This window comes from Schistocerca gregaria, chromosome 5 (genome assembly GCF_023897955.1).
Source record: "Schistocerca gregaria isolate iqSchGreg1 chromosome 5, iqSchGreg1.2, whole genome shotgun sequence".
NCBI classification, from domain to species: Eukaryota; Metazoa; Arthropoda; class Insecta; order Orthoptera; family Acrididae; genus Schistocerca; species Schistocerca gregaria.
This window is the reverse complement of record NC_064924.1, coordinates 78,284,956-78,303,092: the sequence shown is the minus strand read 5'-3', so window position 1 is coordinate 78,303,092 and position 18,137 is coordinate 78,284,956. Positions and strand designations below refer to the sequence as shown.

Here is an 18,137-nt window from a genome sequence, read left to right as displayed (position 1 = left end):
ACGGATCTCAGTAAATCAGATGAAATGTCGACTACTCCAGGGGGGCTCTATTCCAACTTAGGTCTTTCAGTGCTCTATCGAACTCCTCTCGCAGTATCATATCACCCATTCGATCTTCACCTACATCCTCTCCTTTTTCTATCCTGTTGTCCTCAGGGTTGTTATCCTTATCTAGCCTCCTTTATATGTTCCTTCCACCTTTCGGCTTCCCTTCTAAACGTGCTAGCGTTTTGGCACAGATTGTTTTGTGATCGCGAATTATATTAATCCCGTCCATGTCGACATATGTAGCAATACATGCAAATCAATTCAGTGTTTTTCCATTATCGGTGCTGTTTGTGAAGACGAACTGACAGCGGAGTTCGTGACGTAGCAACTGTATCTAGCGTCGGTGAGCCGGGAGTGTGTGGCTGGCGTATGCGTGGCTCGCCGCTAGACAAGGGGTATGCAGCCGGGCTGGAGGGTGGGTAGTGGAGGGGGGGGCGGAGTCATAGGGGGGCGTGGCCAGGTGAAGGCAAGAGCGAGCCGTCAGGCTGCTGCGTTACCTCAATGTGGTTTACAGCAAAAACCGTTCGAGATACAGAGAAGCAAGATACAAACTTTTAAAGCCCGCGACGCGGTGAAGATTTCAGTGTCACATTTATAGTGGTATCATGTAAATTGATGGACATTCAACGCAAATGGTGGAGAAATATTTAACGCCATGATCTTTAAAATTAATAACTATTTAACCAACGATAAAAACAGTAAGTATAAAGGTGTCTATTCAAGAACTTGGCGAGACGCGTCTATTGGTGCATTCATATTTGCTTGTAGCATCACATTTTGGCGGAGTAAACACGTTTATATCTGAAACTGATCTAAACCCTGTTTGATTAATCAACAAAGACAGCTACACGTAATTCTAGTACATCATGTGCAAGGAGAATGTTATACGTACTACACACTATTTGAGTGACGTATTTTACGTGATTCATTATGTTATTTTCAGTCAGTTAATTTTTCATGATGAAAACCGCTTACTATCCCTTAAATTTATATGACTGCACCAGCAGAAAAAAAGGAATGAGGGAGGTGGAGGAGGATACGCCACTTTGTCTCTCAGTATTAAATTTTACGCATTATCAAAAACGGAGAAAAATTGTGCAGCCTAAATGACTATGGTTTCGTTTATCGTGTGCGAACTACACACGGTACAACTTACTGCAACATCTCAAATTAAGCAGCGCAGAAGGATCCACTGTCCTGTGTAATTATATTTTAGCTAACGTTAGGGATATGGAAATTGTAAATTTGTGCTAGGGCAAACTCTGAGCATAATGAAAACCGTTTATGAAATATCCAGCTCTGTGGAACACAGAGACCAGCTCGAATCCAGAGGGGAGAGTCAGTTTCAGAGCGGGGGCTGTGTTTCTCTGTGTGGCGAAGTGGACGCCTGTCAGAGTAATTTACATGTGTGTTCCCATCCCTTACAAAAAGTTCACATTTTGGGTGGCAGTTAGGAGTCTTAACTTTATCTGATGGTTTCACGAACGTTGATGATATTTCAACTGCGTTTCTGTGGACTTGTAACATCTCCTGTTGTGAGTGCCGGTCGAAGGCTTGAATTTTTCTCGCCTGAGAGCACTCTGAGCTGGGGCGCATTTGTGGTTTGACAAAGAGTCAGAATTTATTTGCGGCTGGTGGATCAGTCCGTACCTGCAATTATTTGTGTAAGACACAGCAAGAACATACATTTATTTCTGTGATGCAATGTACAGTCGATATTTTTATTACTTATACGCTGACCGAACAGTATTTATTCTGAGAATCAGCGGTCTGAATTTAAAAATTTTGTATCGTTATTAATACTGGACTCTGGCAATTAAGACAGCCTAGTGACATTTCAAAAACGGTAGCTAGAATTTGCCACAGAAGCCGCAATTTGTATAAAACTTTTGTTGTTTTTGGCCGCGCGCGATTAGCCAAGCATTTTAAGGCGCTGCAATCATAGACTGTGCAGCTGCTTCCGGCGGAGGTTCGAGTCCTCCTTCGGGCATGGATGTGTGTGTTTGTCATTAGGATAATTTAGGTTAAGTAGTGTGTACGCTTAGGGACTGATGACCTTAGCAGTTAAGTCCCATACGACTTCACACACATTTGAACATTTTTGTTTTTGTTTTTGGAATAAGGTATAGCTGCGTAGGAACCTTTACTTGAAGAATTGTTTTGGTGTAAACGATGAAAACAAGATTCCAACCAAATTCACAAGGTTGTAAAAATAACAGTTCGAGATGTTCACAAAACTGTCTGATTGTATGGACCATACAACAAAATACGTGTTTTAAAGTGAAGAAAGTGTTTTTACGCTTCAGAAATAAATTAATCTATTTAAATATCAGAATTATATGATAGTAAAGAAACTGTTGGTTGAAAAACTTAGCTTCAGGCTGACTGAATGTGACACAACGCATTAAACATGTAGTCTGAGGTACTGATTTGATAGAAATCGTTACATGTCAATTTCTTTTCTCTGTTAAATCTGTGAAGCAGTTTTAAACTTTCTGCCAAAACGTAAACCAAGACATGAAACTCAATCTTAGCTGGCGAAATTAATTAGGACTCTAAATCCCTAGAGTGTGCTACAGGCATCCTTTCGTAATTTGCTTCCAGTGTAGATTTGAAAAATGTCTGCTAGTTCCCTGAAATGATGCTATTGTCCTTTATAGTGATGTTATAGGAAGATTAAAACGATAAGCAAAAGCCCTTCCGGCCGTTTCGGCCTCCAAAATACTTGAAAACGTTCGCTTCATGGCAGTCTCGGACCTGTAACCTCGGTTCCCGCGGGCTTGCTTTGTCTTCAACCAAGCCCTACAGAAAAACAACAATAAAAAAATTATTTACTTACGAGGGTCATACCACCCGACTTCAGTTCGGCACTTACTACCCGGATGACAGTGCATATTAAAATATGCCGGAAACAGAAGTCAGCCTCAGTGAGCGGAATTTCATTATAACGTTTCTGTTTACAATATACAATAGAAAGCAGACAATATTAATACTAGTATCGTGACATTCCTTCCTACCTCTAAAAGTATGAACCGATGATAAAAATTACACAGTTCACCAGTTTCGATGCTCAAAAAGAAATAACTTTCACTTGTGACGCAAATTCAACAGTTACATCACTTATATTCCTGGCAATGCCGAAGTGATGACTGCGCTTTTTTCTAAGCGCTTCGTGCGTCTGCCGGAGGAACACCACGTGGCCCATTATGTCCGACGGCGAATACTGCTTGCCGTTCCTCCAATATTTTTTTAAGCACACTCTGTGCAGACTTTTGCCATTAGCATCCGTTCATGCTACGATCAGTTCGTCTCGGCTCCAGTAATTTATAGTTGCTTTCTACTTTATTATCATGACGGTTATTTATTGTACACCTCCAGGTGATTGTTTATTAAAATGAAATTTAAGGTTGGAAACGATGCCTAACAGTACCATCCCTTGCAAAGTAGGTTAGAAATCAGATTAATTATGTTGCTCACGCAGCATATGTTCGCTTTATCGGGCAACAACAAAGTTATTGACTGTGGATGGTATCGTCAGAATGGAAATAATGAAGTCACTCTAAAACTGTCATTAATTTTGGCACTTATCTTGAAAGGATTCCCACGTAGATTCCGTCGAAGTTGTTATGGCTCATCTTGTTGATTCTAGGGTGATTCCACTTTGACTGCTAGAAGGTCCAGGTCTGTATTTTAGTAATGTTTGAAGACCTAATAAATGCGTTTTTCAGGACATTCTTAATGATCAAACAATCCCAGATCCGAACAATGGTATGGTAGAAATAATTTTTGACTTGGTGTTCACGATGCACATTTTTATTAAACTTCTTGTAAATTCACATATACTTCTTCTTAATTGTCACATCAAGAAATCAGTTCTGTATCAATATCATATATTTAATTTTCACTTTAACCAAACACAAGACCTGACTGTTGTTTTACAAAGTGAAATAACAACTTAACTTCTGGAAAGTGAAACAAACATTGCTCTGTGCGCATTCGCGCCAAAACGGTTACAAATAAGTCAAAGATTACGACAGTCTCACAGAAATGAATACACACAAGAACCATATCACTATAATATATCGACACATCGGAGTACCTCTACATTAATAAAACCAAATGTGAATATTGTCACAAAAATATGTTTGTTACTTCGCAGAAAAGTAGTACGATAATACTGGTATCGAGGACTGGGGTTGGAGTGCCGCAATGGTCACGTAAAAAGCAAACGATTACACTAGACAACGAAGGCCCACAGAGTGTAGTGTGATTTCATTTTCTTCATCTGTACTTTAGGAGATACGTCGTTTGATTATTAAGAATATAAGAAGCAGAGAACGTCGGCTATAGTTTCAGGAAGAAATTTATAACAGCGTGGTACCGTAGAGACTGTAACTTGTAAATAAGAGCGGTGACGATTTTGGATGTGAGGTTGCTGTAAAATATTGCATATTAAATGGTCTGAAAATTCTAAGTAGAACGAGAGGATAGGAATATAACCTATGGAAACCGCTGGTGGGAGGAAGAGATAGGACGGTAGCATATGTGGTAAGGTAACAAGGACTAAATTCGGTAATTCTAGAGGCATCGGACGAGAACTAAACTTATAGGCGAAGTCCGGAGTTAGAATAGGGAATCTGATGCAGGCGCTACACTGTGGTGAAGAGATTAGCACGTAGATTGAAAGATGCTGGGTCACACCTCAGCGCAGACATTGTGTGTGATGTTGGTTGAAATCGATGTAACTATCAAACATCGAGCTGCATCCTACTGACTGGAGAACGGAAATCCAGCAGAAAGGGCACTAGACACTGGAAGGTCGACATCTGGCAACGATAGTGGGACCAAAGTGGTAAGGGTCCTTTGGTACACACCTTTTTCCCCAGTATTGGGGATCCGTTACGAATGAAAGGTGCGAATCCGAGCCGTGGCATGGACACCTGTATCCAGCGCATTTGCAGCGCGTTTCGCTTGCTTCTAGCGGATACCACCAGTATGGGTGCTGTTGATCTGTGGATCATTTAGCGGTACAGCAACTTTGCTCTCAGTACAAGAAGCACTCAGGGGCGCACTGAAGTAAGTACCATCAAACAAACAAGCAGATCAAATTTCCAAAATTTAACACAGTGTCTGTAAAGAAATGAGACCATATTGACATCCGAGTTAAACGCAAGCGGGACGAATAGGTTAGTTCAGATGAAGACTTAAGCACATTATCACCTACGAGGAGACAAAATAAACAATAACACGTAGATAACACATACCACAGACTATATAGTCATAGACGAAGTAGAATAGTAAGCTGTTAAACTATTAAGTAGGATAGTTCGTGACCTCTTATTGTATCAGGAGCCAAGTAAAAAATGGTTCAAATGGCTCTGAGCACTATGGGACTTAACGTCTGAGGTCATCAGTCCCCTAGAACTTAGAACCAATTAATCCTAACTAACCTAAGGACATCACACACATCCATGCCAAAGGCAAGATTCGAACCTGCGACCATAGTGGTCGCTCGGTTCCAGGCTGTAGCACCTAGAACCGCTCGGCCATCTCGGCCAGCCGCCAATTAAAACATGTTACTAACTACAATAACATAGAAAAACTAACACAAGTAATCTAACTAATTAACACACTTATAGTGACGAGACAAAATTAGCAGTCAACGCAGCCAGCAAACGAAATAAATGTAGAAATAATAACAGATGGTCAAAGCAGAATAGAAAGCTGCCAATAGATTAAGCAGAATAGTTAGTGGCCGGTAATTGTACCAGGCGCCACCTTAAACCTATAGTCATGGTAACAATTAATCTAGCTAATCAGCACATATACGTATAGCATATAAACACCAACAAATCTCAGGTACTGGAACAGTTATGCTAGAGATGAGTCGACTCTTGGCACGCGAGACGTGTATGATCTCGTATAATAAACTGACAATGGTCTGCACTGTTCTGGGCCGACTGGCTAGACGACACATTCCGAGACCCCACCCTGATCAGAGCGGGTGAAGGGACAGCTATCTCCAATACTAATCTTCCGTGTCTCCTTTCTGTTCTCTTGCAAGTGTTGCACGGGCAGTTTGAGGCTGAGCATTGGCACGTTGCAAAATGACACCTGTGGTCGGAAGTGCACGTCGCTTTGATCGTACTGAGGGGTGAAGCTTATGTTTAACATATTGGAATATGGCACGGTGATGGTGTTACTCCTAGTCGTGTAGTGTTCCAATGCAACGTCTCGTTCATCCCAAAAGAGAGTTAGCAAAACCTTCCTTGCAGATAGCTGGATTCGGAACTTCTTCGGTTCCTGCTATGAGGGATGGCGCCATTCCTTGCTTGCTCTTGGTGGTAAAGCACCCAGGTTTCGTCTCCTGTAACAATTCGGCCGAAGAAGATATTACCTTCTGATTCAAAGCGCCACAGTTCACAGACGCCAACTCGTTGCTCTTGCACATCTGGAGTCAGCTGCCACGACACCCATCTTTCAGACACTTTGCGAAACTTAAGCACTTCGTGAATGATGTTCAGAGCCGTAATTAAAGAACAGATCTGCGACTGTTCCGTTCACCGTCAAGGTGGCTATTTTCCATCCCAAGTCTTCAACTGCTGCAGCAGACTCTGGCGTCACAGCGTTCTGTGCCTGACTCGGACACTGCTAGCCTGTTACCGAGTCAGGTTTCGTACCTTCACTGCTCTGAAAACATATGACAGAACGCTGTTCTTCCTTGATGGAAGTCGCAAGCGAGGCAGCCATTATGAAATGGTGTTGTGACCGCGTTTTGCTTGCCTGTGGTATGGCACCACCTGTGGTGCATTCCTTACATTATTAGTGATACTACCGTCGGCTTACGTAACAGTGGCAGGAAATACCAATTTCTCATTAAACTTTTAAGGTTTCCAGTTGACTCCCCTTCATACTGTCTTAATGTTGTGGAACTCCTTCTTGTAAATTTGAACACCCCTTGAAACCAAGGGGAAGCGCCGTCCCAGAGATGCAGACATCGCAGTGTGTTGTTGATCAGGTTGTTATTGACAGAGGTACTCACGCTCGCATGTCGCGTGCGGCTGAACAGAGCATACGGTGAAAATCTCGTCTCACATTCCATGCCTAGATATTTAAGATGAAAGATATATTTACTGTAATCTCTAATACACGAAGTTCCTTACTTAACACAGTAGGAATGTCCAGAGAATGAGCGTTTAGTTGGAGAGAACACAATATTTCCTAGTTCACGTGACTTCTCTGAAATCTTTCTGTTCTCACTTCTAGCAGAAATAGTTACTCTTGGTTGCTGCTACTGATAAATGAATGTCAAAACTCAAAGCAAGTACGTGTAATATTAAAGTTTCACTATTAGTGTTAGATATTAACATCAATATATATGAAAACTGGAGCGACATATGAAAAGTTGTAGTCGGCCGTGGTGGCCGAGCGGTTCCAGGCGCTACAGTTTGGAACCCCGCGACCACTACTGTCGCAGATTCGAGTCCTGCCTCAGGCATGGATGTGTGTGATGTCTTTAAGTTAAAGTAGTTCTAAGTTCTCTGTGGGACTGATGACCACAGAAGTTAAGTCCCATAGTGCTCAGAGCCATTTAAACCATATTTGAAAAGTTGTACCAACAGCGAGATCCGAATCCGAGTCTCCCGCTCACCAGACAGATACGCCAAACGCAACGCCACCGAGGCACAGTCGCTTTGTACAACCGAAATGGCTTTCCTAGATCACGTGGTATTCCCCCTAAACTCGAACAACATTGAAGAGGCTCTCCAACGGTACTGGAATAATACCCCAACATCGAACGAAACAGGGGATTCTGTCTGAAGCCAGGCATAGGTTCTTTAATGTAGTGAAACCAATTGGTTCCAGAGACCTTTCCAAGTCTCAAACATGTATGGTGTATTCTAGGTGAACATTAATAAAACTGACAAGCTGCAGGGACAAGTTCTTGACTGGAAATGGAGGAAAAAAGGTTCTACGAATAGTGTCCTGAGATGCAGCTTTGCCACAGTAGATACCACTGACGAGCGAAAGTTCCTCTGACCGGGTGTCATGTGTTTCTTGTGTGTTGCAGGCAGCGTGAGTGACTCAGCGTACTGTAAACAGAAAAATGGTCAGGTATTCGTGTTGGGAACAGGCCGAGATGGTCTTCGTGTACGACCAAGCAGATGGAAACGGTCGAAAAGCACCACGGCTATACCAAAACACGTACACTCACAGACACCAATCACATCAAACAAAATTTCAAGCCCTTTTTGGGAGTTTACGTGATCACGGGTCTTTTCAGACAGGTAAACGTGCAGGGAGGCTGTGGACTGGGGAGCACCAGATTTGGAGGACCTGATTCTACCCCCAGACAGTTTCCCTGTCCTCGGCCGAACATGGACAACATCTTGGCTTGTTACCGACACGAATACCGGACTATTCTGTTGCTTACGATCACACGGTCTGTAACGCCCAAGCTACACATGACACATGGTCAGAGGAACTTTCATTTGTCAGCGTCATCTGTTGTGACATTTCCAGACACATGCTCATAGGAACATTTTTCCTCCGTTTCCAGTCTGGAATTCGTGCCTGTAATTTGTCCGTTTTATTAACGCTCACCATATATTTGCACACTGAAGCCATGACTGAAAATTTTCCGCGTGGTGTAGCCGCCTTGACACGGTTCGCGCGGCTCTCCCCCGTCGGAGGTTCGAGTCCTCCTTCGGGCATGTGTGTGCGTGTGTGCATGTGTGTGTGTGTGTGTGTGTGTGTGTGTTGTCCTTAACGTAAATTAGTTAGATCAAGTAATGTGTAAGCCTAGGGACTGATGATCTCAGCAGTTTGGTCCCATAGGAACTTCCCATAAATCTAAATTTTAATGAAAATTTGTACTAAAATTCGACGAGGAAGGCGCGCTAGGGTAGTCCACGCAGTTCTGCAAAGGCAGTGTGAGAGGATGGCGCAAGGGTTAGCACATGTGCCTAGTGACCTTGGTTCGAATCTCGCACTTCGTACAAATTTTCTTTTGTTGCTTCAGTCTGGACATATGCATCGTAGATGCCTGCGACTCGGAAAGGTCTCTGGAAACACTTTCATTTGAGGAAACAAGAGTGAAGTAGTTAAGTCACGTGACTGTTTCCATTTAACGTTGGCGATACAAACCGGTGGTAGAAAACATTCGCTCGTTTATAGCGTGTCGGTCCGTCTTCGAAACGCACTTCAGCAGCGATTCTACGTGGCATGGATTCAACAAGTCCTGGACAGGTTTCTGGAGGTATGTGGCATTAGACGTGTCGGAAGGGCTCAAGTTATTTCACAAAAATACTAACCGATGGTTCGTGGGATCTACATTTAGTGGACTTCTGCATTTGAGGCCCTTATGATCGCTAGAACGGTTTCCCATTCGTCAGCTAAAGGGATAGTGTTATGAAGGATTCTTATAAACAGAAGAAGGTTGTCATGACGAACCAGGAACACCGCCAAATCGGCCCCTTCGCAACACTACGGTGCCGACAGCCGGGATGTCACCGACACGTTCCAGACGGTTCGTCGTGCCACAACAGCCGCGACAAACAACAGAGATCAGGACGGGGAAGCAGTGTTGAACCCTGCAGTAGTCGCATCAATGTCTATTATATCATGCGTCGCGTGGGTGACAGCCATCTCCCCTTTCCCCCCCCCCCCCCCTACCTCCTCCGCAAATCCACGACCCTCCGATTGATTTCAATGTTATGTTAACAACAATGAAACAAAATAGGATTTGTACTTGCATGATGATGTATGAGTCATTTAATTGTACAGCTCCGCACTGGAATACGCTATCTTTATTATTATTATTATTATTATAGGCGAATTCTCCCAAGAAATGGAAAGCGGTAAGCAAATAACTCGATAACTTTTACATTGGGTTCTTCCTGTTCTTCCAATAGGCTTTCACTCTTTCCAAAAATGCAAGTTTACGCTCTTCCGAAGACTTTGCTCTGTACTGTTTTTGTTCTGGTTGCTCTGATATAACTTCCCTTTTGTGTACTTTGTGTTTGCAAGTATCTCTTTCTAGAATGTCGGCTGGTCTTATGTTTGCATTATTGAGGTCCTTTCGAATTTGATCCATCCAAGGTGTGGAATTCTTAAGTGAGGTTACATAACCTTTGGTGTGACGTCAAGTGTGCAGGACTGCCGTTGACATAGCTCGTCAATATTTTATAAAGTTTTAGTCTTCTGTTACTTATTATAAAGTTTATTTGTGTTCATATTTTCTGTAAAAGTAAATTATTGGTGGTTTTTCATTAATCTCAGTCTTTCTTCCTGTCTTACTGACTCGAGTGGTCTGTTATTCATGAGTGTGCTTACGACGTTCGTATAAGCCAACTCCTCCGTAGTGTATTTACATTTTGCGGCTTGCACTGCAGCTTAGCGGTTATAAAACATAGTACTGACAAACTTATTTGTGCACTTTTCTACGGTTATTACATTTAATAGTTTTCAGCAGTGTTTCTTGCTGTTTGTGGTGAAGTAACGATTTAATAAACTTCAGGAAACGTTCGCTCGCTGTGTTTTTTTAGAGTTTTCTGTGCATTGAAGTCGATTAGTAAATTTTGTGCTCTAGTTTTCAGCTGAAGTTTCTTATTATTTCTAGTCAAATATTTCAGTGAAATTTTCATTCTGTGTTCTACCCTCATTGAGTGTTCCAGTGGCCGTTTGAAATTTTGGTTTTGGATAATAATTTTGTGAAGTTTTGTTGGTATTGGTATTAGCTGGGGTGTAGTAGTATGAATGCACGTAGTTGCTTTGTTAGTAGAAAGAGAATTTCAAGACCGCTATTGTTAGTTCTGTAATAGCTCTGCTGATGTAACTGAACTTCGGTAATGTAGAAGTATAGTTTTTTTCAGTAACTGTAAAATTTTACCATGAGTGAGAAGAATGTGCTTAGTCGTAAGTTTGTTATTAGTGGGTTACGTTGTGGGATTTTTCAAAGTATTTTTATTTTGGGGAATGCAGTGGGGAATACAGTGGGCATTATAGCGAGATTCTCTCCATTTAATGCGGAATCTGTAGTATAAATAAGTTGATAGAGGAATAGGAGCGTAAGGTCTGTGCCCTTCAGGTGCAGTTACGCCCAAAGGAGGAACTACATAGGTAGAGGAGGGTGAAGGGTGGTGGGGAATGGGAACTGCCAGTTGGCAAGAGGGCAGCTAGGAAGAGGACGTATTCAGACAGCTATACTTTGGGTATATACAATAGATCTGACCAATTGTCAGAGTTGAGTGGAGGGGAGCTTCTTGTAGCTGTAGACGTAGGAAACATTTAGCAGTCCTCAGCAGTTAGATGGCCTAGGTCAGTTGCAAAGTCTAACAGAAAGAGGGTGGTTCAGTGTTAAGCAGTTCGCACGGTAGAGGTGTGCGGGCAGTTGTCACCGAGCGGTTCTAGGCAATTCAGTCCGCACGACTGCTACGGTCATAGGTTCGAATCCTGCCTCGGGTATGGATGTTTGTGATCTCATTAGGTTAGTTAGGTTTAAGTAGTTGTAAGTTCTAGGGGACTGATGAACTCAGATCCTAAGATCCATAGCGCTCATGGCCATTTGAACCTTTTTTTTTTTGTATTGGTGTGGGCCTGCAGTTGCAGGAAGTGTTGGGGCGTGAGTACTATGTCATGAGCATTGTGAAGCCTAGTGCAGGGCTGGCTCAATTGACTGACAGCATAGGGGAGTTATGAGGAATTTACGAAGGAGGATCAAGTAGTGATAGTGGGAGGAGCAGGGAACAGTCTTGATAGGGACTGTGAAAGTGATGTAGGTGGTGACCTGGTGAAGACAGCTACTCAAACTGGTAGCACTAATGTGCATTTCGTGCAACTGTTTCAGCGTCATGGTCGGCCTCATCCTAATGCGACTGTATGACACATTAACATGGGGCTGGGGAGGGCGCCGATGGCGGCATGGGTCACATCTCAGTGGTGACAGTTGGGTCTATCAGTAGGTCGGGATTCACTAGGCATTGTCTGCAGCTCAATAGGTGTGGGAAGACGAGGCTGGCAAAGCTTATAGGTGACAGTGTAGTGGGTGGTAGTGGTGGTGGTGGTGCTGAGATCACTCATGGAAAAAATCCTGTGGTAGTTGGTGTTAGAGCTGCACCTTTGTTACATTGAAGTCAGCTGATAGGTATACCTGCTCAAATGAAGTCCCTCTAACTAGGTGTTCACCGTATGAGGATGTAATGATTCAAAAAAAAAAAAAAAAAAAAGATTAGCATATTTCTTCAAAATAGAAAAGCTGTTTGGGATAAAGTTAGTGAACTGCTTACAGATGTTGACTCTGAAATTATTGGTATATCAGAGCACCATTTAAACAGTTTGACAATTCAGAGGCTTCCTTTACCAGGATACAGATTAGCTGGCTGTTTTTCAAGGAGTTCCTTGTGGGGTGGGGGAGTGGCTATGTACGTAAAAAAACCATATTCCATGTGAGTCCATAGACGTATGACGGCACTGCACTGGACAGGTATTTGAATGTTGTGCAGGGGCAGTTGAATTTAGTGAAACTAAACTTCTAATTGTTGTTTATTGTAGGTCCCCTAACTCTGACTTCAGAGCATTTCCGCTGAAGCTAGAGAGGGTTCTTAATTCACTTTGTGGGAAATACCAGTAATTAGTTAAATGTAGTGACTTCAATATAAATTTTGTATATGATGGTGCAAGAAAAAGTGTGTTGGTAGATCTCATAGATTCATATAATCTGATGCGAACTGTTTTTTCAACGAGGATGCAGGGAAACATTTGCACAGCCATAGACAAAATTTTTGTTCATTCTTCATTACTGGATGGGCATTCTGTCAGTAAAAGGCTGAATGGCCTATAGACCATTATGTACAAACTTTGATACTGAGAGATTTTAGCACTCAAACAAATATCACATTTAATTACAAACTACGCAGGAAAGTAAATCCAACAGCAATAGAGAGTTTTCTAAACCTTGTCAAGGAACAAGAGTGACAGAATGTTTATAGTGCCAATAGCATAGATGACAAATACAATGCTTTCCTTAAGACATTTTTCATGCTCGTTAAGAGTTGCTTTCCATTTGAACGTTCTAAAAGGGGTACTAGCAGTGGTAGGCAGCCCAGGTGGCTGACCAGTGTGATAAGGACATCTTGGAGAACAAAGCGGGAATTATATCAAAATGTTAGTAGTCACAACCAAGCTACAGTATTGTAAGATGCTTAAAAATGTTATTAGGAAGGTGAAGAGTATGAGGTATGCAAATCGAGTAGCTAGTTCTCAGGATAAAATTAAAACCATATGGTCAGTTGTGAAAGAGGTGTCTGGTCAGAAGCACCAGGTTGACGCTATTAAGTCAGTTCGCAGTAAAATTATTTCTCTTACTGATAAATCACGTATATTTACAGTATTTGACAATCATTTTCTGAGAATTGCTGGCGAATTAAATAAAAATTTAGTTTCTGCAGGGAATCATATGATTTTATGTGCATATGTTTTTCCGAGATTGATGTCTGAAATACTCCTCAGTGATACAGACAAGGGGGAGATTGAGTCAATAATTAAATCTCTGAAGACTAAGGACTCTCATGGTTATGATGGAGTGTCTAGCAGAAAATTAAAGCACTGTTAGCCTTGTATTTAGCCATAATTGTAATTTTTCATTTAACAATGGTCAGCTTCCTGAACGATTAAAGTACTCAGTAGTGAAGCCGCTCTATAAAAAGAGTGAATGGGATAATGTGGAGAATTTTAGACCTATTTCTATGCCATCAGTGTTCGAAAAAGTTATTGACAAGACTGTATATGTAAGGATAATTGCTCTCAAATGCACATTTCAGCTTTAGAAGTCGTTTAACAACTCTCCGAGGCTCATACAAAAATTTTCGAACGCTTGGCATATTTTTTGATTTAACTAAGGCATTTGATTGTGATGATAAATTATTGCTCCACAAGTATGACCATTACAGAAAACGGGAAGTAGCTCCCAATTGGTTCATCTCGCACTTTAGCAACAGACAGCAAAAGGTCATTATTCACAGTGTTGAGAATGGCTGTGATGTGGGGTCTGAGTGGGGTACGGCCAGTGGGGGGTGCCCCAGGGATCAGTGCTGGGGCCACTCCTGTCCCTAATTTATATAAATGATATGCCCTCTAGTATTACAGGTAACTCTCAGATATTTATGTTTACTGACGACAATAGCGTGGTAGTAAAGGGTATTGTGTGCAACATTGGTTCGGTTTCAAATATTACAGTTCATGACGTAAGTTCTTGGTTCGTAGAAAATAAACTAATGCTAAATCACAGCAAGACTCAGTTTTTACAGTTTCTTACACACAATTCAACGGAACCTGACGTTTTAATTTCACAGAATGGGCACATGATTAGTGAAACTGAGCAGTTCAAATTTCTAGGTGTTCAGATAGACAGTAAACTTTCGTGGAAAGCCCACGTTCAGCATTTTGCTAAAAGACTTAATGCTGTCATTTTTATTGTTTGAACGGTATCTCAAGTGAGTGATCGTTCGACACGAAAATTAGTCTACATTTCTTATTTTCATTCTCTTATGTCGTATGGTGTTATATATTGGGGTAACTCTTCCCGTTCTAAAAGGAGACACATGGCTCAGAATTCAGGAACCAAGTGATGTAAGTTCACAAACCTCTTGTCGACCCTTGTTAACAAGTCTGGGTATTTTATATATATATATATATATATATATATATATATATATATATATATATATATATATATATATTTACTGTCATTTCTTGTTAACAAAATTAGCTTAGTCCCAAGAATAAGCAGCTTTCACTCAGTTAATACTCGGCAGAAATCAAACCTGAATTTGGATCGGACTTACTTAACTCTTGTGCAGTATACTGCTGTATCGATTTTCAGTATGCTACCACTTGAATTCAAAAATCTTAGCAGTAATCTACAAGCTTTCAAGTCAAACCAGAACAGTTCCTTCATGAGAAAGTCCTTCTATCCTGTCGAGGAGTTCCTTGACAAATTAAGCTGATTCTTGTTGCATTGTTGATTGCGATTACTTTAACTTATGAACTTACTTTTTCGGTTTCATGAACAGTTATTTTTATCTGTTATTACTTGTATGTTGTAATTTCATGTAGTGACACATTCCATGAATTTGGAGATTACCTCCTCAATTTGGTACGGAACTTGACTGTAAATAAAAAATAAATAAAATAAAAAAAGAACCATAGCGTCTGTCAGTCAGCAACAACCAACGAAAAGATCTACTGCTATTTCACTAAACGTAATGGAAGAGGACACACTGCCAATGCGTCTCTAACGAATATAATTCTTATCTCTGCAGTCCAAAAGACGGGCCACAGCATCCAGTGGAGTTCGCGCAGGACACCACCACGGCCAAGGCATGCCGCACACTGGTTGCAGACCACGTACACTCGTCGATGGCGATCGCGTTTCCCGAAGGCAGTGGCATTTTTCAACAAGATAATTCGTCATGTCACGTGGAAAGAAATATGATGGAGTGGTTAGAGGAACACAGTGGCGAGTTCCAGTTGATGTGACTCAGGATTTGGGATGGACGTTATCAAAACAAAGGCTTTTCTCGTTGCGGCGGGATCTACTCACGAAAGGTGAATCACCAACTTTCTTCTCTGAATGAAAAAATATTTTATTGGTTCTGACTTAGATGGGAAGAAAGGATCATCACAATAAAATTTGGTAATCGTACCTCATACTGAAAGATAGAGGTGTTCGTTTTTTCCGCGAGCTCTTCGAGGGTGGAATAATAGAGCATTACTGCGAAAGTGGTTCGATGAACCCTCTGCTAGGGACTTAAGTGTGATTTGCGGAGTATCCATGCAGATGTAGATGCAATACTTCTAGCGACGTAAAACACTTATCAAAGCTCTTATTACAGACTCTTCAGTGTAAGCTCGAGATGACTGATTAGAAATCGGTGACGACGTTTAAACGAACGTGACTGTGCACGGGGCAGTGGCCGTCGTCAGCGGCCGTCCCGAGGAGGCGGGCAGAGCCGGCGCGAGGCTCGCTCTTCCGGTGAGAAGCACGCGCCCCTTATCTGGCCCGCGACTACTGTCGGCGCAGTTCGCCAGCCCCTGCCCCGGGTTTGTCCTCACCCTGCTGCCGCCTTTGTGAAGGAAGCACCCGCGGCCGCACACCGCGAATCCGACCGCAGCGGCAGAAGGAACGGTGCTAGGTGCCGAGAACTTTATATCTCTAAATGCGGGAAAACTTTGTTGCCCAACTCCGCTCTCTTTATGTGGACGTAAATGTTCCCATAAAATAAATTTTAAGTACGCTGTGAAGAAAATTATAACCTCCTTATTAGCGCAATGAGAATTTATTAAAACGGAAAGTTTAAAGCCAGTGGTGTATATTGTGCTACTGTGCGCGCGGCGCCGAGTTTTCCGTTTTGATTACGTACCGTATACTCACTTACATATGGAAGTCGTACCACCGCGAAGGATACACCGCCGAGGTATGAGACTATTATACATCGCGTATGCACGGAGGCCCGCGAGGCAAAACTTGCAAGAGGGAGAATCTTCCTTTTCCGTAACATATGTCCTGAGTCTTAATTTTGTATGAAATTCCCCCGTGATACGAAGTGTCAGCATAGCTTCTAGTGACAAGTATTATTGAAGAGTAAAACTCTACAGGACCTATACGAAGGGCAGTAGCTTCCATTTCCGTTTTACAGTATGCTTGTATCACACTCATTCTGCAAATACAACGATAAGTACTGCTGAAAAATGAACTCGACGTACACATTTTCATGGAAGGAAGTATTTTCCATTTGAGTTTTATAATTAGTGTGCGTAACAATTCATTTTCAAATGGCTTGAGATTGTTCAGTAGACTACATATTACTTTATTCGAGTTAAAACAATAGCCAGCTTATTTACACAGTCTTCCCTGTAAACACTTCAAGTTATATCCGACGCTGTTTAAAGTTATACATTGTCCCTTCGTCGAAGCATGGTCCATTCTTTATCGAGCTTCATCCCTGGGACACACACCTGAGAACAAATACGAAGTATAGCGCTCCATGTCGACATTCTCAGTGTTTTTTCCTGAGCAAAAAAGCAATGACATTCTAATTACGTAGAAGGCTGACTAATTTCAGAACGCAATAAGAATCTTTCCTGATCTTCCGATACATTGGCTATCTTATTTTTATTTTTAATTTATTTATTTATTGTTCCGTGGGACCAAATTAAGGAGAAGTCTCCATGGTCATGGAACGAGTCAATACATGAAATTATAACACGATATTAGAAACAGATAAAATTAAATATATAAAAAAAAACATATTCAGGTGACAAGTCGTAAGTTTAAATACAGAAAATCAACAATGTAACACTGGAATTTGCTTAATTTCTTAGCACTTCCAGGAGCTCCTCAACAGAATAGGAGGAAAATTCTTCAGTTTGGACTTAAAAGAGTTTGGCCTACTGCTAAGATTTTTGAGTTCTTGTGGTAGCTTATTGAAAATGGATGCAGCAGAATACTGCACTCCTTTCTACAAAAATTGGACATTGAAAGGTAGTGAGGACCGAATACTAGCCCAAGTCTGAACAATCTTGTTCGCCGTCGTCTACGCTTGAAAACAGATGATGCTGTTTCTATCTGGGGGAGGGGAGGGGGGGGGGGAGGAGCGGGGTTGGCACTTGAATTTGCGCACGCAGTGGCCGGACAGGAAAACAGAGTAAAAGATGTTAAATGGCACAGCAGAAGTCGTGGCTGACACCCAAACCTTCAGATGTCAGACACTCAGCTCGATACCAAACGTTATTGTCAATAGAGTGCCAACCGAAACACCGATTTAATTTGTAAACGTGCCGGTGTTCGGAGGAAGGAGCGTAAATGTTAATTGAAAGTAACACCAGAACTACGGAGTTCATCAAAAGCACAACTGTTTGATGATGTTTAGCTTTTGGGGCGCTCAACTGCGAGGTCATCAACGTCCGCACGAAGCCCCAATTTTAACACAGCCCAATCCAATCTAGCCACTGTCACGAATGATGATGATGATGAAATGATAAGGAAAACACCTAGTCTCCGGGCAGAGGAAATTCCCAACCCAGAAGGG

The 18,137-nt window shown here is 41.9% G+C and overlaps 1 protein-coding gene across 1 annotated transcript in view; it reads left to right on the top strand.

Annotated features, from left to right (window-relative positions):
- The window catches only part of LOC126272930 (lachesin-like), a 2,822,604-nt gene that overhangs the window by 136,991 nt on the left and 2,667,476 nt on the right, over positions 1-18,137 (top strand). The gene's annotated exons all lie outside the window — the stretch shown is intronic.